This window comes from Piliocolobus tephrosceles, chromosome 1 (assembly GCF_002776525.5).
Source record: "Piliocolobus tephrosceles isolate RC106 chromosome 1, ASM277652v3, whole genome shotgun sequence".
In the NCBI taxonomy this organism is placed as follows: Eukaryota; Metazoa; Chordata; class Mammalia; order Primates; family Cercopithecidae; genus Piliocolobus; species Piliocolobus tephrosceles.
In genome coordinates, this window is record NC_045434.1 from 164313642 (window position 1) to 164333857 (window position 20216).

The following is a 20216-nucleotide window of genomic DNA, read 5'->3' on the forward strand; positions in this document are numbered from 1 at the left end:
GGCACAGAGGGCTAAGAAACATGCTGTAGAGCCCCAGCTATTAAATGGCAGAGCTAGAACTTGAACTCTGACTCCAGAATTTGTGCTCTTCAACCCTTTCCTGTACATTGGGCAGTGATATTGTTTTCTGTACATGTGGTCCCACCGCCAGAAATCACTCACTTCTGCAAGGCTAAATTGTACCCATCTACAATGCCAAGATTAAATGCCACCTGCTTTGTGAAACTACTTGGCTTCCTCTACATTCAAGATGTAAATTCATTGGTTCATTCAGCAAACATCAAATGATAGTGATTATAGTTTATTCATTCATCTACTCCAGTACAAAGTTTTTTCAAGTTCTTTCAGTGTTACCATGCTAACTGCTGTGGCTGTGGTGATGAATAAGGAGCAAGCAGACCCTGCTCTCACCCTACTCATTTTTTAAAAAATAACAAGACAATAAAATATAGAGATAGCTTTATGCATGTAAATATTGATATCTCAGTAATATTTATATATCTCTATGTTTGTCTATCAGTTGATTAATAGATATTAGGGATTTTTTCAATCAATTCCTCCTGCCTGTTCATATGATCAAATTAACCTCCTTAGCTTGACACCTAAGACCCTTCATGATCTGGCCTTAGATTCCTTTACTTAGGAATCTTATCTCAGATTCCTCTACAGTCTCCATCTGGAGACTGAACACTCTAGAGTCCTAATACACATAAGTCAGAACAAGGGGCTCAGTTCTTGCCACCTGTTCTCTAACCATCCACTCCAGACCTAGTCTTCCAGAAAGTGTTTACTCATTGGAAACTATCCAGGCCCAGTCACACCATCTTGCTTTGGCTCAGACTTTTTCTCTACCTCAAGTTCCCTTTTCATACTTCCCATTTCACATTTCTTCTTTTCCAAACCCTCTCCAAACATCACGTCCAGGTTTAAACATGCCTTCTCTGTGGAACATCCAAAATCATCTTCTTAATCACATTCCCATCAGTGAGGAATTAATCAGTCCTTCCTTTGGGCTCCACAACGCCGACCATACCCCTCTGGTACAGCACCACCTCCAAACCCAAGGCCAGCTGTCCGTTACATGTTGTTCTCCCTGTGGGGACTATGGACCCCTTGAAGATGAGGAATGGGCCCTATTTCTTGCTGCATTCGGAGAACTGAGCACAGTGACCAGTAGGTAGCTATCTTAGTCCATTTGAATTGCTGTAACAAAATACCAAAACTTAATAGCTTATAAACAACAAAAATTTATTTCTCACAGTTCTAAAGGCTGGGAATTCCAAGATCAAGGCTTCAGCAGATTTGGTGTCTGATGAGTGTCTACTTCCTGGTTCATAGATATACCTCTCACTGTGTCTTCACATGGGAGAAGGGATGAGGGGTCTCTTTGGGGCCTCTTCTCATAAGGGCACTAATTCTATTCATAAGGGCTCCACTCCCATGAGCTAATTATGCCCCAAAGTCCCTGCCTCTTAATACCATCACATTGGAAATTAGGTTTTAACATATGAGTTTTGGGGAAACATATACATTCAGATCATAGGAGTGCTAGACTTATATTATTTAACTATTAATAATAATAACTTTTAAAGTATTTGATTGCCATCTGCATCTGGTATTCTGATAAGCATTTCATTTATTTCATTTTATCATAAGAATCTTTTGATATAGATTATGATATATACTATTGTTAACTCCATTTTACAGATGAGGAAGCCAAGGCTTAGAAACTATGCAATACCTGCTCCAAGTCACAGTCGCCTAAATAGCAGAGTCTGACTGGACACCCTACACTTTGGTGTCTATTGAATGAACAAATGAACTTATACCTTGAGCACAGAGAAAGGAAGTAATCTAGGAGAGCTGTCACTCCTATAGTATACATACTTTTATACACACATACCCATACATAACCTAAGTTATGTAATTCCGTTTCTGAATATGGAAAAGGAAACCACAGAAGGATTCTATAAAATTCTGATAAAAAAGGCCACCGGTTGCAAGCTGCATATTTTCATTTTTTTATAGAAGTTGTCTTTGTGCTTAGGTGAAGCTATTGACAAACCTAGAGTAAAACTGTCTTTTAGATGCTTGTAAGCTAGAAGGGTTAGACGTGGAGTCCGTAAAACCTATTTGGATCCCAGCTTTGCCATGGTTTCTATGTGACCTTGAGCAAGACACTTAACCTCTCTGAAGTTTAGCATAGTGATTGATCTGCAGGTTCTACAATCTGATGACCTGGTTTAAACAACCCAGCACTAAGCTTACTAGCTGTGTGATATTCGGAAAGATAATTTCTCTGTGCTTCAGTTTTCCCATTTGTAAAATGGGTACAATACAGTAATAACATTTGCCTCATATGATTGATGTGATAATTAAATAAATCAATTCACTTGAAGGATTTAAAACAGCACCTGATACCCGTGAAACTAGTATTACCTCTTAGATAGCTATATCTATTTCAGGGGAATGTTGTGAGAAGCAATGAGTAATATATTTTTGACGCACTAAGCCTTCTGAAGGCTTTGACTCAGAACTAGGACAACAACTCTTCCAACACATTCCATTGGTGAGACCCACAGGGCCAGCCAGGACTCAGGGGCTGTGGAAGGAACTAAGCATAGGTGTAAAGGCAGGAGGTGTGGCTCACCAGGGGCCACGAGGGAGCAGATTCCCACAACATCAGAAGACATAATTTGGGCTGTGGATCTAGGTCAGGGTCAATGCGTGGAATGCAGGCAAAGGAGCTCTCAGCAATTTCACCCATCAACATTCATATATTCTACTCACAGAAGAACCCTCAGGCCTCCACTCAGAATCTGTTTCTCATTTTCTACAAAATTCTAACCAAGCATAGTCGATGCTTTCTAAGGCCACAAGAAACCAGAAGAATGCTTGAGAGATAAAACTGATTCTACAGACAGGTGCTGTGGCAACAAAAAAAGGGTGAAAAGTGACAAAAACCAAAATATAAAAAACTATAAGATGAAATAAAATCTTAAAATGAAGAGCAAATGAGGGCATTTAAAACATAGACCACCCTACACACAAAGGTGTATACTTCCCACAGATGACATTTCTGTCATCAGATGTTAGATGGAGAATACACACCCTTATCTTTCCAGTCCCTTCATTGGTCTTGAAGGGGAGGACGGTGATATTGCTGTTGCTCCTCCAAAGAGGCAGGGATCCTGGTATATCTCGTTCACAAGGAAAGCCCATTGCTGGCACTTTTAGTGCTTTATGATTGTCTGTTAAAGCTCTTGTCAGCCATTTATTGAATGGTGTACTGTTTTTGGGTGCTATACTAAATGCTTTTCAAATATCATGAGAGTCTGCTTTGCAACTGATAAATTCTCTTTGCCAGTGTCAACTCTTTCATCTTTATTAGGATCACCCTCTTTTACAGATGAGAAAATTGAGACTGGCAAGATGTGAGTTTGTCTAATTGTCCAATTGGGATACAAACTGATATGGTTCTGTCTCCTAGTCCAGTGTCCTTTTTCTGTTCCCCATTCATTCCAGATTATAGTAAATTTTGTCCAAATTATTTACTCATTTAGCACATTTACTGAGTATGTGCTGTACGCCTAGCAGAGTCTGGGACCACCTTCTCCCTCATCATGCTCAGTTATTTTGCTCTTACTATGTACTGTGCATTCTTATATGCATAATATAAATTCATTTTTTACAACAGCTATGTGAGTTAATTACTCCTGCCCATATTGCAGATGAGAAAACTAAGCTCAGAGAGGTCAAGCGAATTTTCCAAGATCCTGTGGTGGAAAGTGCTAGAGCTGAGATTCCAATACAAGTCTATGTAATGCCTAAGTCCATTGTCTTTCCACCCATCATATCACAATGCTTCCTCCATCATTCTCCAATAAAATGGCTTCTCAGTTGTACCCCAGCCATCTCCCCATTATGCTGGCCCCGTAACTCTATCCAGCCCCAAGTGCAGAGCCTAGAATGAAACTGAAGATGTGTTGGCACTCACAGGAAGCACCAGAGTTTTCCACAGCAAACACCTAGACATACACATAAGTCTAGGCTAACATTTACTGAGGGGCCTAATATTTAATGTATGCCTCCTGTATGTACCTGGCCTTGCATATGCCACTTAGGTATTGTACATTTCATCCTCATATCAAACTTGCAAGGTAGGTATGATTGCCCCCATTATACAGAGGAGGAAACAGAGGCTCAGAGAGGGTATTTTTCCAAAACTCATCCAATTTTCCTGACTCCAATACATTGTCCAGTCCTCCAGACAGCTTCAGAAAGGGTTTGAATCCCACAGAACATATTCTGGGAAGAACTTCATTGAAAGAGGTGTAGCCTAAGCTGCACCTTGGAAAACTTCTCATGCAGCCAGGATAAGTATACTGAGAGCCAGTGAGCATGTTATGATAGTTATGATTAGGTTTCCATGTACTTCTCAAATCAGATGTGTAAATATAATCAAGAGCATTTCTCTTTGCAGCACAGACCTCCAACAGATCTACCCAGCATCCTAGTTCAGAGAGAAGTAATAAATTAGCTCTAATTAGCTTTCCCACATGCTGAAGCAAGTTTCTCTTGTCACCACTTTGCAAACAGGAAAGAGGGAGGCTCCACTGGACTTCTAAGGAGTGTGGTCCGCGGTGGTTAGGAGGGTAGCAGGCCTAGTTGGCACGTGATTTTGACTTCTATTACCTTGTGTGGCTGTGCACAAGCCATTTTTACCCTCTGGCCTTCATTTTTTCCTTATGTAAAAGGAGGAGCTCAGAGTAGGCTTCTTCTCCTCTTGCACAGAAAGAGTCCATGACTCTACTGTCCTGGAGAATTTTCCAGCTTAAAGTGTCAACTTTGTTTGTGCATGAATAGAGTTATTGAGTATCTTCTATTTATCAGTCATTGACCCTGAAACTGGAGATACAAGGATGAACATTAACTTGATTTTGTCTGTAGGAAACTTCCATTCCAAAGTGAGAATAATAATAACAGCTACTCCTTCCTACATGCAGGAACTTAGCCATGGCCATGAAATACATAATCTCATTTAATCCCTGCAGGTAATTGTTGTTACCTGCATTTTACCCATGAGGAAATACTCTCAGAGAGGAAGGATAAGTCACTTTTCCTTAGTTTTACTGGCAGTAAAGGATGGAACTGTAATTCCAATTCAGAATCTGATCTCTTATCTACTGGATTATATTACCTTGCCCAGAAAGAGTTGGATATCATAAAAGAAACAGAGATAACAAGTCTTAGGGAGGCCAGGGGATAATGAGAGGTATTCCATCTGGGTGACCAGGGATGGCTTTGGTTAAGACCGTGTTTGAACAGAACCTTGAAGGAAAAAAATCTTGAAGGCATCAAGATGCCTTCTGAATACATGAAGATGGAAGAAGAAAAACAGTTTCGGTGGAAGAGTCAAGACACAGAGGCAAGAAAGGAAATCACTGGGCACCAATAAGGAAGAACGTGTTGTGTAGAGGAAGCCTAGCAGAACATGAGCCTGGGCTGTATGCTACATTCATTCAAAGGGCATAAAATACCTACTATGTGTCAGGCACAGTGATAGCCTCTGGCAATAACACTGAGAACAATACAGAGTCCACATCCTCAAGGAACTCAATACTCTACTGCAGTGGTTCTCAACTGGGGGCAATTTTGCCCCCCAGCTGACCTTTGGAAATGTCTAGAGATAGTTTTGTTTGTGCTGTAAAATATCCTAAAATACACAGGACAGTTCTCCACACCACATAATTGTCTGTCCTAAAAGGTTAGTAACTCGAATGGAATGACAAGACCAGGCCAGCTCATGGGGAATTTTGTAAGCCAGACTGAAAAATGTGCCCACGCCTTTTTCAGATCAGATGGCCTCTGGCAACCAAAATAGCAGAAGTAACAACAGGAAAATCTTTCCATTGCAAATGACCTCCTAGCACAAAAGAAATCGGTCTAGTTGCTTGAGCAATTTTGTTACAGGCCTGGGACACCCTGAAAATGCTCTTCTACCACCCCTGGTTCAAAAGCACACAGCACTTATGAGAATATACGGCCCACCAAAAGGAAATGTCAGATGGCTTCTTCCTTATTAATCAAATTAATAGTGCCTCTGCAGAAATTCTGCACAGCTGAGGAATTTATTACAAATTACCTAATCACTTGGTTCTCCCACGAAAAGTAAATAGGCTGAACCATGCCTAGCCCTCTCATCCTGAGTATTTCAGTGTACCAGAGCTGGGCCGGAGCCTAGCTACTCAGCTAAGCAGTATTTACTGGACCTAGCTAGTGAGTATGCAGTGGAACTTAACTGCATTTGAAAATGCAAGTCCACTTTTCATGGTTATCTCCAGCACAGCGGGTGCCATTCTGCTTTTCTAATGCTGGTTAAGAGGAAAACAGGGATTCATTTGTGGCTGTGAGGAGACTCCAGATGCCAGTCCAAGGAAGAAAAGATAATGACCAGGGCACTCTGCAGCATCACAGAAAGGGCACTTGATTTGCAATCTGGCGTGCTTGTTTGGCTATCACCTCTGTCCTTACCTGTGCAAACTTGGGCAAGCCATTCACTTAACCTCTCTGAACGTCAGTGTCTTTCTCTAGAAAAATGGAGAGCCCTGGAATGATTCAGATTAATTGTGGAGAGGCAATGTGGCCACACCTAGCACAAAGCAAGCACTCAGCGAATTGCAGATGATGATGTCCTTTCATTCTCCCACCCAGATCTGGCTGCAGAGATGTGGGCTGTGGCAAAAAATGAGGATCTGATGTTGCAGTTTAGTTACCTTTTTGTCTATTAAGAGAAGAAGAAAAGGGAAATTCCTTGTAGACTAGCAGCTTCTGAGCAATTCATACAGTTCAGGCAATGTCTCTGGGTCCAGGCAGCGGCTGGCAAGTGAGTTCTTGACATATTGGAGGGAATAGGAAGAAAAATCAATTAAAAGGGCTTTTCAGTGAATGAGGGGTGGCAAACGCCAGGGTTAATCCCAAAGGGAGACCCAAATTGCCATAAGAGGCAAGGCCTTCCCTTTAACCTGTTGGCACCACGAGTTAGAGTTTTCCGGGGTAAAGTCCATTACTGGCAATGGGCGTGCCATGTGTGATTAATGATGGTGGTTACGGGCCAGTTAGCAACGGAGAGCTCCATCCATCTCACTTCATGGAAGCATCACACACCATTTGTTGTCTGCAGGCAGGATGTGTTCCTTTGCAATTAAGTAAATGCCTTCTTTCTGAGTAGGCATGGTGATTCCTGCATTGGTGCCCCCATGCCTCTGCCTGACATCCAACAGAAAGGCAAAGGCTGAGAGAGTCCAAGAGGAAATAGGTAGTGACCATGTCCAGTGCTATTTCATGACCTCAAATAAACTTGGCCCAGGAGCTTTCACCTGCTCTCAGATACCTTCTTTCAAGGGGACATTCGGCCCAGGGAGTTCATAAATATGATGGCTTTAAAGTCCATTCAAGGGAAAGAAGGAAGGGCACAGCATGTTAAACACAATCCTGTGCTCATTTTCTGCTATTAAAAGAAAGCCTTCAAAAACTAATCTTTAAAAAAATAACACCTGTCATTTGTGGAGTGCTTCCTCTGCGCAGACACTGTGCTGCCCTCATAAGAGCTCTGTAAGGCATGCCCGAATCATCTCCATTTACAGTCAGGGCAACTGAGGTATCAAAAAGAAAAATAACTTCCTCTAGGTTAGATGGCTGGAAAACACTATGCTGAGACCCACAGTCCTGCTCTAGAATTGTACTCTTCACTAAGGTGCTGTACTGAAATTCTGTCTCCATAGAAGCACATGAATCAGCACACAAAGAATGACAAACTACAGATACATGGTCTTTAAGAAAACCCACCACACAAGAGGAAACAGAGAGCATTAATTTACCCCATAGTTATTTATTGAAAATCCACTATGGTCAGACGTCATGCTAAGTTCTGGGGATGTAAGTGAATAGGAGAGGTGGTCTGGGAGTTCACCCTGTACCTGTGAAGAGGAACGATAACAGTAACAACAGTGACAGCTGCTATTAGGTTGGTGCAAAAGTAATTGTGGTTTTGGCATTAATGTACAGCTAATACTATACTAATTATTTTGTGTACATTATTGCATTTAGTCTTCATAATCAATGAAGAATGAGTCATGATTATCCATATTTTATAAATGAAGAAATAATGGCAAGGAAAGGTTGTGTCCCCACAAAATTCATGTGTTGAAATCCTCTGCTCTCATGAATGGGATCAGTGCCCCTATAAAAGAGACCACAGGGATCTAGCTGGCTCCCTCCACCATGTGAGGATACAACTAGAAGGCACCATCTTTGAATCAGAAAGCTGGCTATCACCAAACACCAAATCTGCTGGCACCTTAATTTTGGATTTCCCAGACCCCAGAATTATAAAAAATATTCTGCTGTTTACAAGTCACTCAGTGTATGGCACTTTGTTATAGCAGCCCATAAAGAATAAGAAAGTTTAAATAACCTGGCCAAGTTTATACAGCCAGTAGGTAGTAGATCTATACTTTGAATTCACACAGTCTAAACTCTAACTTGTGCTTTAAAAATACTGAACAAATAATTACAAATGTATTGAGATTTCCTGAGAGCATGGCGGCGAGCAGATGGGGATAGTGAGGTGATGATGAGCATTTAGAACAAGAGGGACAAGTGCAGCCTTGGGGGAAGAGGAGAGAGCCAATAATGAAGAGGTGGGAGAGTTTATCATGCCCAGTGAACCTGAAGCACACACCATGTTTGAGACATAAAGGCCAGTGTTGCTGGAATGTTGACACCAAGAATGGCATGATTTGAAGTTGGGTGTGTGGGTCAGGGAGACCAACATATTTAGGGCCCAGTGGGCTGTGTTAAATTTCATCATATGGACCTTAAGCAAGAGAGGGAGGGGCTATGCCAGAAATAGCTAATTATCCACCAAAACTTGTGGTCTTCATTCTATAAAGTGCGGGTGTCCCTAGGGGCAGCTGTCTCAACAAGGACTGCTTTTTCTGGCTCCTCCCTTGTTTCCCAAGTGCGTGCACATGTTTATTTCTTGCCAAGGAATGTGAATGGATGTGACATGTGTTGTTCCAAGGCTGGGATTTTGAAGAGGCAGATATGACTTTTCTGGGTTCTTTTTACATTTCTACTCCCTGGAAGGAGACATCTGTGAGCCCCTAGGTGATGACCAAGCCGCAAGGTGAAAGGAGCCTGCCTGGTTCCCTGAGTCACCATTTGGCACACACCTCCATGGGCATGGGATTTATTTGTGAACAAGAAGTAAACTTCTACAGGGTTAAACTGCTGTCATACTGAGGTTTATTTGTTATGGTAGCTAGCATTAGGATATCTAATTACAGGGACTTATTTGGTGTTCTAAATATGTCTTTATATAGTATGTTCATGGTTTACAAAACATTGTTTCATTACGAATAAACAAGGAGGGGTTGGGTAGAGTGATTCATGCCTGTAATCCCAGCATTTTGTGATGCTGAGGCAGGAGGATCACTTGAGCCCAGGAGTTCAAAACCAGCCTGGGCAACATAGTGAGACCCTGTGTCTAAAATAAAAATAAATAAATAAAAATTATTTTTAAAACAAGGAAGGAATTAGATACAGTGCACAAACTGTGAGGTTAAGTAACTTACCCGCAATCATACTGCTGGAGTCTTCACAAACCCATGCACCCTCACTGGATACGCATGAGCTCAGGATCAAAAGTCAAACAGTTCTGGTAGATTTGAGGCTCTTCCTCAGCTAATTATTCGCTGTGATTTTTCAGCAACTTACGTAGTTTGTCTCAATTTCTTTAGTTATAAAATGAGAATGACATAGCACTTGTCTTATGAGGTTGCTCTAAGCATTAAAGCTCGTAGTCAAGATCATGGTGCATAGAGAAAGTTTAATAAGATGAAGAAGTCATGTTATTGTTATCACTGCACTATTATGGAAGGACTTACTTTAGACTCCCACCACTACCCCCATTTCCTAATAGGCCTTGCATTTCTTCTCCAGAAGGGAGTCACCTTCCCCAACATCCACATGGCACATGCTTGATTCACTCAGGTTCCTATTCAAATTGCTCTTCAGAGGACCTTTCACAGACTACCCAATGTCAAATAGGCCCCTGCCTTGCCACCCCCTGCTTACTCTGCTCTCCTTTTTCTTCCTAGCATACATCACCTCCTGATATTGTAGAGTTTTCATGTATGTATTAATGTCCCAGCTCATTCCACTAGAATGGGAGCACTTTGACAGCAGGGATTTTATCTCTTGTTCAGAGCTGTATCTATGGCATCTAGAATAGTGTCTGGTATAAAGTAGGAGCCCAATACACATTTGATGAGTGAATAAAGGAATAAATGATGATTGTATAACATGTGAGCTATGTTCCAGGTCCTATATTAACTTCAGTTCTTACTGTTTCTTTTACTTTGGTGATGCCCTAGTGGATCATTCATCAATCCAAAACTTGTGTGCAAATTTTAATCTTTTTCTCCTCTTTAAATGCAACCCACTCCACCTCCAAGATCTGTTGTTTCTAATACACTTCCATAACACCTCTGTTCCTGAGACAGGAGATCTGTAGCCTTCCCAGAGTGGGTGATGGGCCCTGGTCTCAGTGCCCAGCCATTCCCTGTGGCATTCATCACCAACACTGTAGAACACACACACTTGCACACCACCCAAGTTGTCAAAGCCTACAGATTAGAATTATTGCTCAGTACACTTGACTGGACTACAGGGCCATCTTGCTATATGATCCGTTTCCACCAAGATTTGTAAGTTCAGTTGGGATATATTTGATGTATAATAAACTGTATATATTTGAAGTATATAATTCGATGAGTTTTGATACATGTATACACCTGTGAAACCATCACTATATTTAAAATAATACATATATCCATCATAGCCCAAAGTTTTCTTATGTTCCTTTATGATCTAACCCTCCTTATACATCCCCCATACACACACAACTCCCATACCCAGGCAACCACTGGTTTACTTTCTACCACTCCAGTTAGTTTTCATTTTCTAACACTTTATAGAAATTGAATCATACAGTATAAAATATTTGGGTTCTTTCTCTCAGCATAGTCATTATGATTTACATCCACATTGTCAAATGTATTAATAGTTCCTTTTTATTGCTATTTAGTACTTAATTGTATGGATATACTATAGTGAGTTTGTCCACTCACCTGTTGGACACTTGGAAAGTTTCTAGTTTTTAGCAATTACCACAAAGCTGCTACGGTCATTTGCGCACAAGTCTTTGTGTGGGCATATATTGTAATTTTCCTTGGATAAATACCTGGAAGTGGGAATGTTGGTTTGCATGATAGGTCTATTTTTAACTTTTTAAAAAGTTACTGAACTCATTTCCAAAGAAGTTTTAGCATTTTACACTCCTTCCAGCAGTGTGAGAGTCTCAGTGTCCCTGTTTCTTGCCAACACCTGGTTAGTCTGATTAATTTTAGTCAGTTTGGTAGGTCGTAGTGGTATCTCATTATGCTTTAGCTTGTAACTTCCTAATAATAAATAAGTGATTTTCAGCATCTTTGAATGTATTTGTCATCTTTATCTCTCCTTTGGTAGAATTCACATTTTTAAGGAGTTATCTTATTTTAGAGTTGTAAGAATATCTAAAAATATTTTGATAATCCGGAAAGAAGTTCTTTGTCAGATAAATCTATTTCAAATATTTTCTTCCAGCCTGTGCCTTGCCTTTTCAATTTCCTTTCCAAGTCCCCTGAGCGGAGCAGTTTCATTTCATTCTCCCTTCATATTCCTAGAAACAAGAACAAGAACATTGAAAATGTTATGTAATTTCAGTTCAATGATGAGAAAAGCTCTAACTTGAAATACTTCATAGCCACACACGTGAAAGGTGACTGTTTCATCAATTTACCAATCTGCAAAATCAAGATAATACTATCTATTTCATGAGGCCGTTGTCAGAATGAATAATAGTGAATAAATTACCCAGACCCATGCTTAGCAAACAGGAAGATTTCAGTATTAGCTTGCTTTTATTCTGTAATCTTAGGGAACAGAAGTGAGGCCAAAGGGTAGAAATCTTAGATGATTCAGATTGTTTGAACTTAGTGAATTATTTTCCATTGCAGTCCAGTTAATGAAATAAAATAGGTACCCATAGAAGCTGCTGAGCTTCCCATCACTAGGAGCATTTAAGCAGAGAAAACGTAACCATGTGAGCAGGTTATAGAAGAGATTATTGCTACCCTGCGAGAAATATTGGACTTCTCGTGTCTCTCCTATTCCTAAAAATGGTTTGGTTCTTGGTAGGAGATAATAATGACAATAGCATATCTTCATATTTAATACATATTATATATTATAGTATATATAATACATATTATAAAATATCATATGATACATATATACTATATGTTATATATAATACTAGTAATTATTGATGATATAATATTGTATGAAGTACTTAAAAACTATTCTATTATTTAATCATAACGACCCTTTGAGGTAGAGGTAAATATTAGTTCTATTTAATAGATTAGAAAGATGAGCTCAGAGGTGTTAGATAGCTTCCCTAATAGTACATGGCCTGGAAAAGGAGGGCCTTGAATGCAGGTTGGCAATGGACTGAATGCTTCTGTCCTTGTAGAATTCATATGTTTAAATCTTAATCCCAGTGTGATGGTATTTAGAGGCGGGGCCTTTGCCAGGTAATTAAGTCATGAGGGTGGAGCCCTTATGACTGGGATTAGCACCCTTGTAAGAAAAGGCTAGACAGCTAGCTGCAATGTGTAACCCAGAAGGGGGCCCTTATCAGAATCTGACCATGCTAGCACCCTGATCTCAGGCTTCCAGCCTCCTGAACTGTAAGAAATACATTTCTCTTGTATATAAGCCATCCAGTTTATGGTACTCTGTTATGGCAAGCAAGAAAGTACCATAAACTAAGACAAGGTCTGTCTGAGTAAAGTCCATGCTTACAGCCCAGGTGCCCTGTGGCCAGTGAGCCCCTGCTTACTCATAGCTATGGGCAAGTGTTGCTGAAACAAACTTTTCTCCAACACCTGTGTCTCTATATTCTCTCGCCTCCCCCACCCTTGGCTATAGCGTGTCTCTGAGTCAGTGGGAATGAGTATTTATGTCTTGGTCCACAGCTGCAGAATTCCACTGCTGTTGGCTCAACAGGTCACCCCGTGAAGTGGCCAAAAACCAAGGCTGCCATGCCTGAGGTCAGCTACCCAACTCACTCTCCCCCTGGCACTACCAGCTGGATCTCAGCTTCTTGAAGAAATGACATTCACCATCTCCAGTTGGAATAGGTCTTCCCTGGGCTTTTCCTTCTGGCATACAGAGTGTTTATTTGTTTTGGAAGGCCTCAAAAGTGGCAGCTTTCTCATCACACAGCAGGATGGAATGTCCCCATTTGGTGCCTGTCCATCCAGCCCACAATATTTATGCTGTTATTGCAAAGCTGTTGGCCCCTTAGATCCTAATCATCCAAAGATACTTTCGTGGCTTCTTAAAAAACTAGGCCTGTTCTTCTGCAAGCAAGTGTCTGCCTCACTGCCATCCTGATTACCAGCTCCTGTTGGCAAAAGAACCATTATGATGTGAACCAGATTGTACCAAACAGACGTTACCTAGCAACCAGCGGGAGCCATCAGGATTCATCCTTGTGTTCCAAACACTGTGCAGAATTCCTTAAGCATCTTGGACACAATGGAGACTAAAAGCATGCCATGAGGGAGCCTTAAGAGAATGGCTTTGGAGTCAGGCACACCCTTATGCAGTCTTGACTCTCAGTGACTACTGTGATCTTGGGCAAGTTACATAACTCTTTGAGCCTCAATTTCCTAACCTAGGAAACAGAGAACAATAATAGCACTTACTTCATACAAGTGTCTCAAATGTAATATATGATGGAAAGAATAATCTTTCATATTAAGTAGGCATTCAACAAATGTTAGTTCCCTTGAAAATACAATTTTTTTCTATGTGTTACATTTGTGAAAGACACCCAAAGGACCAGGATCCAGTTACCCATATCCTATATTAGTAATTTACTGTGTCCTTAAGGAGGTGTCTTAACCTCTCTTTGGTTTATTTTCCTCATCTATACCATGGGGACAATAATAAGTGTTGTTCAGGGGCCCACATGAAATTAGGGATATGAAAAAGCTCTGAAGATCAGAATACAAATGCAAGAGATGACCTAAGTCTATTGCTGGTAGTATTTTCACTTGAGAGGAAGTTAGCAACACTGGGGGGCTTACTAGAGGTCTTTGTCTCATAATAGCTTTTACCTTCATCCAGGTATAGTCCTGGTATTCATATTGGTGCAAGAGATATTTGAAATACATTGAAGTCCATGTGTTCCTTACTCCCTTATTTTTTTCACTTCCATCTGTCTGTTGATTTCAGGAAATGTATTCCATCTCAGATACCCAGAGAGCCCATTATCAGGAAAGATGAAAGGGTTTCAGGGGATGTAGTTAAACTAGTTAGTCTGGAAAAATTAAGGGGCAGAACCACCCAAAGGATGAATGAGAATTAGACAGCATTGCACAAAGTTCTCAGATTTTGAAGTGAGGTAAAGATAGGTTCAAGTCCTCCTGGTCTACCACTTTCTGGCTCTGACGACTTCTTAAGCCTCAGCCTTTTCATCTGTAAGATGGGCATATTACGATTTATTTTTGCAAGGTTGTTGAAAGGATGGGGGTTTTGGTGAATATAAAGTGCCTATTAAGGCACATAAACTATCTACAATATAAGATATATATTAAATAAAATATTAATAAGAGCAATAATAATAACATATATAGTCAGAGGGTTACAGAGCCCAAACAAGAGGAAAGGTTTCAAAGGTTTGGTCTGAGCAGCAAATACGAATCACTGATAGGAAATAAATGCAAAAGGTCAAGAGGCAGGGAGATGAGAGACGAGTCAGCAGGCAGATTGATGGAGACAAATTATTTGGGGTCTAGGTTAGGAAATAGGTTTAGGTTTTGTAGTCCCGCTGAAAGGTACAAACCAGAACAGCCATCTTGGCCGCTTAGGGAAGTTCCAGTCCTCATGCCTTTGTTTATACAGACCATCGCTTTTTCCTTCAGGACTCAAATGACAACCCCCTGCAGAAGTGCCCGATGCAAAATAGGTTGTTAGCAAGAGGAGAGGCCAGGATGCTCCGGGCACAGGGTTCTGACCAATGGCAAGTCTGCATTCCGCACTTGGAATCGCAACTCTGGAATGTCAGAGAGTGGGATTTCACTGAAGAGTTGCCCATGTGACTAAGTACCCCTCAGGTTAGTGGAGTGAACTGTTTCCCCAACTTCAGTTTCTTTGTAATCAGGTAAAATCTCAGCACATCTAGAATGCCTTTTGGCCATTGTCTCACTGACTTCTTACCTCAGGGAGCCCAATTTGAAGGAGTTGCTGGAAGCAAAGAGAGAGAGTTTGAAATGAATTCAGTCAGTTGTCAGTCAGACCTGTGGTAGGGGACATTTCCCTGCTTGCTGACTCTGCTGGCTCCCACAGCCACCCCCTAACAAGCACCTGGCCTGGCAGAGTTAGGAGGTGGAGTTCTGTGTCTGTTATTAATATCAGTGAGAATGCCTTTTTTTCCTGTTAAATCTGAGCACTAATTATCATCTATTTACATCACAGAGTTCAGGAAAATCACGGAGCAGACTAAGAACAATACTGCATATGGATGCCTTACTCTGCAATAAGCTAAGAGAAGTGGCGCAGCTCATCTGTACAAACAGTTATCTTTTCCCTGCCATTAAAGCAGGAAGGTGTTGAATTCGTGATGGTAATGGACATTCTTTAACCTACTAAGGAAGCTAGGGCATGTTATTTTATCATATGGAGCCATAATCTCCCAATAGTTTAAATAAGGGTGGTGAACAGATAATTACTAAGGTTCTCTTAGATTCTAAAAAAATAATACTCTTCCAAGTGAAATAATTGCCAACTAGAATCAAATGGGTGAGTCAGTGGTAGAGCTTGACACTTCCACAGAAGGAACCCAGGTTCAGCTCCTGAGTAATACAGTATGTTTCGTGTGGCCTGCCTGGTTTTTGAAAAGTAACATAATTAAGAGTTAATAGACTTAGGATCTTGATCGGGTTCTCTCACTATTAGCTGTGTGTCAGTGAGTGAGTCACTTCACCTCTCTGGCTTCAGGGGTTTTTCTTTTTTTCTTTTTTAATTTTAAAAATAAGAACCTTGGACCAGATCACTTCTAAGGTCTTTTGTTGTTGTTGTTTTTTGGCATGAACATTCTATGATTCCATACTGATAAAACTGCAATACTTTAAAAATACTTACATTTTGACTACGATCTTCACTTTGTCACATCGTAAACATTTCTCTATAAAGCCTAAGCCTACCCTCTAACATAGTACCTGATGCACAGCTAGTACTTAGTAAATGGTAGATGGTTGAATGGATAACTCCTGCCTATATCCATCTTATATTTTCCACTTGTGGCAACGTTCTAACTGTGTGACCATTGACAAACTGCTTACTGTGTATAGCTCAGATTCATCATCTGTAAAATAGGGGTAATAATAGTACCTGTCTCATAGAGTTGTTACAAGGATAAAATGAGTTCTTACATGTAAAGTATCTATAGCAGGGCCTGGCACACAGAAAGTTCTTTGTAAGTCTTAGCTATCATCCCCGTCCCCATCATCATCATCATCATTACTATCATCTCTATTCACTCTATTGTTCTTCATACCTGTGCATTGTCTTCAGAATCGTCTCCAGATGCCTGTGTCATTTAGTCATTCAGAGATTACTTCCTTTCACTTTTGATGGTTAATCCTCTTTTGCCATATTAAAAAATCAACCTAGCACTTTTTCTCAGAACTTTGGGAAGTGAGTTTTTCCTTGTCTAACAATGCCCATTTGCCTTTTTTGTTTCTCTCAAATTATTTCTTTTTTTTTTTTTTTTTTTTTTTTTGAGACGGAGTCTGTCTCTGTCTCCCAGGCTGGAGTGCAATGGCCAGATCTCGGCTCACTGCAAGCTCCACCTCCTGGGTTTACGCCATTCTCCTGCCTCAGCCTCCCGAGTAGCTGGGACTACAGGCGCCCGCCACCTCGCCCGGCTATGCTAGTTTTTTGTATTTTTTAGTAGAGACGGGGTTTCACTGTGTTAGCCAGGATGGTCTCGATCTCCTGACCTCGTGATCCACCCGTCTCGGCCTCCCAAAGTGCTGGGATTACAGGCTTGAGCCACCGCGCCCGGCCTCAAATTATTTCAAACTGCCATATCACATAGTTACTTTACTTCCAAGTGTCTCACTTCTTCTATACTCTTACCAACTTCTTTCTTTGGCTTAAACAAAGCCCTTCATTGCATCTTCTCATTTCTGAGAGACACCACTAGCATACTAGTGAACACTTTCCAAAGATGCTTGGGTTTCAGCTGAGTGGGAGTCTCATCAGATATCTGCACAGGTCATGATCATCATGGCGGCATCCTTTTAATCAGTGAAAGTATACTTATTGAGCATCTTATGTGTGCCAGGCTCTTTTCTAGGTGCTAATAATTTCAGACCCTGAGTGTATCATTCACATCCCCATTGAGACCCTTCTGTTAGAAGTATAATCTTTATTTATTTATTTAGAGATGGAGGCTCATTGAGACCCTTCTGTTAGAAGTACAATCTTTATTTATTTATTTATTTATTTATTTAGAGATGGAGGCTCACTCTGCTGCCCAGGCTGGAGTGCAGTGGCACAATTTCAGCTCACTGCAGCCTCTACCTCCCAGGTTCAAGTGATTCTCGTGCCTCAGCCTCCCATGTAGCTGGGATTACAGGTGTGCACCACCCCTGTAATTTTTATATTTTTAGTAGAGATATGGTTTCATCATGTTGGCCAGGCTGGTCTCAAACTCCTGACCTATGGTGTGACCTGCTTGCCTTGGCTTCCCAAAGTGCTGGGATTACAGGTGTGAGCCACGATGCCTGGCCCAATCATCACTTTTTGTATGTAAACTTTTCATATGTACAGTAACTAGTTTTATTGGCAGTTGCTTGATGCTAGAAATAAAAAGCTGTGTGCAGCATACTTGTTGTCCTTGAATAGCAGATCTATACAAGGATTGTAGCCCATCATGGTAAGGGCTCTAATAGAGGTACAGTGGCTAAAAGAAGCATCCTGCTTCTCTGAGGCTACCTTTCTTAATCTGTAAGGCGGGCATGATCTTACTCATGTCCTCAGACTCTTGTGAAGCAATCCTCCAGCTTCTTCTCTTCTCTAGCTACACTTGTTCTCCAGGGGCTTCAGCCAGTCCCAGGGCTCTAGATACCAACTCTCTGCTGATGAGTCCCAGGCAGTAGCAGCTCAGACCCAAATCTTGGTAATTATTCTCTACTCCTATCTTTCTTTCACGTCGTATATTTATCTGACAGCAAATCCTCCCAACTCTATCATTAGAATATATTCTGATTCTTCCCTCCTCACATCCCATCTACTCTCATCCAAGCTAGCATCTTGCCTCCTGGGACCTTTTCAGGAGCCTCCTAGGTCTCTATGCATCCATCCTTGTCAACCTGCAGTTGTTCATCTCCAGAGCAGTCAAAGTAATAATTTCAAACTAAAGTCAGATCATGTCACTCCCCTTCTTGACCTCCTGTGGTCTCCATATTGTGCTTAGAACCCAAAGTGCTCTGCAGGCCCTACAAGACCATCATGGTCTGGCCTCCACCTACCACTTTTCTTCTTGTTCACTCTGAGCTACTGATTTCCTTATTCATCTTCAAATGTGCTGCCTCAGATGTGAAGACCTTTCCCCTCTTCCTCCGTTTCTTTGCCCCCAGGTAGTTGTATGGCCCACCCTTCATTTCATTTCAGTCTCTGTCCCTATGTCCCTATATCAAAGACCCCTTTTTTAATACCCCAACCTGAAGTAGCACCATCACTGTGTTCTACAAACTCACCTTCTTTAGTACTCTTCATCACATCTATCTTTGCCATCCATTATAAGAGTTGTTTATTAATTTGTTTATGAAATGACCCTCACCTAGAATGCCAGCTCCATGGGGGCAGGGATGTTGTCAGCTTTGTTCACTTCTGTGTCCTTGGGGATATGGCCTAGGGTGGGTACTCAACAAGTATTTTTTGAATGAGTAAATGAATGAATGAGGATTAAATAAGATCATATTTGGAAAACACCAAGTATCAAGTGTTAAGTTTGAGAATTGGTTACTTCTTGCTACCACTACCTCACTGCACCCCACCCCAAAGCCCCTCAGCCTCCCCCAGCCCTGCAGAAGGTGCTGTGCACTCATAGATGTCCTCACAGCCTTCTTTCTTTCAGGTGAGCAATTAATCAAAATCCAGTCTCCTGCTGTTCCTTTTCTCAAGCTCATTCATTCTGAAATACACTGTCCTTCTGTGTTAGCAAGGCCAGGATATTTATTCCTGTGAGTTACAAAGAAAAAAAAGAAAAACTACGGAAAACGTAGTGACCATTTCATTTTACAATGAGTTGATAAGTTATTAGTTTTTCTTTCATTAACTTTGTCTTTGGAGATTTGTATCCAAGGTTCAAGCAGAATTAACCCACATGAAGAAGTAACATAAAAGGCCCTTTTCAGGGTGTCCTTATTTTAAATTCCCTGTCTCTGGCATCATAACCGCCCTATCCAATCTTCCCCAGATCTCCCAACACATAAATCTTCTGCTCTCACCCATTAATGGAGCTTAGCACATTCACTCCTGTGCCAAGTTGAGTGTGCGTATTAGAGATTGAGAAGCAACCAGACCACCAGCTTGCAAACATCTGATTGTTCCTAAGTGTGGTGGAAAACGAAGGGCATTGGCAGCAGAGACTTGGGTTCAAATCCAAGATTATCATGTTCATGGTCTTGGACAAATTGCTTACTGTCTAGGACTCTCTGTTTTATCATCTGTAAACGATCTTCCTTGGGGTTGTTATGAAGATTAGAATGGAGGATCATTCAAAAAGTGTGTTGCTCAGAGATTTGACGAATGCAAGTCTTGTCCCCTTCCCATGTTGGGCTCTTCCTCTTACAATGGTGACATTCATACTCCCCCTTTTTGCAGAAACAGACACATAGGCCCAGTAATGAGACCTTGAAGATATCCATTCCTCTTCTTATGCTCATTCATTCTGAAATATACTGTTTTTCTGTTTTAGTAGGGCTGTAGTATTTATTGATCTGAGCTAAAATGAAAAGAAAAAAGTC

The 20216-nt window shown here is 41.0% G+C and overlaps 1 protein-coding gene and 1 long non-coding RNA gene across 3 annotated transcripts in view; one reads left to right on the forward strand and one right to left on the reverse strand.

Moving 5' to 3' along the window:
• Positions 1–20216, forward strand: part of DAB1 (DAB adaptor protein 1) — a 1195266-nt gene that overhangs the window by 316055 nt on the left and 858995 nt on the right. The window lies entirely within an intron of this gene.
• Positions 11254–13584, reverse strand: LOC111523267. The gene is made up of 2 exons (XR_002725485.2): positions 13293–13584; positions 11254–11785 (listed from the first exon to the last, which is right to left on the reverse strand). It is a non-coding gene; the product is annotated as an uncharacterized LOC111523267 (long non-coding RNA).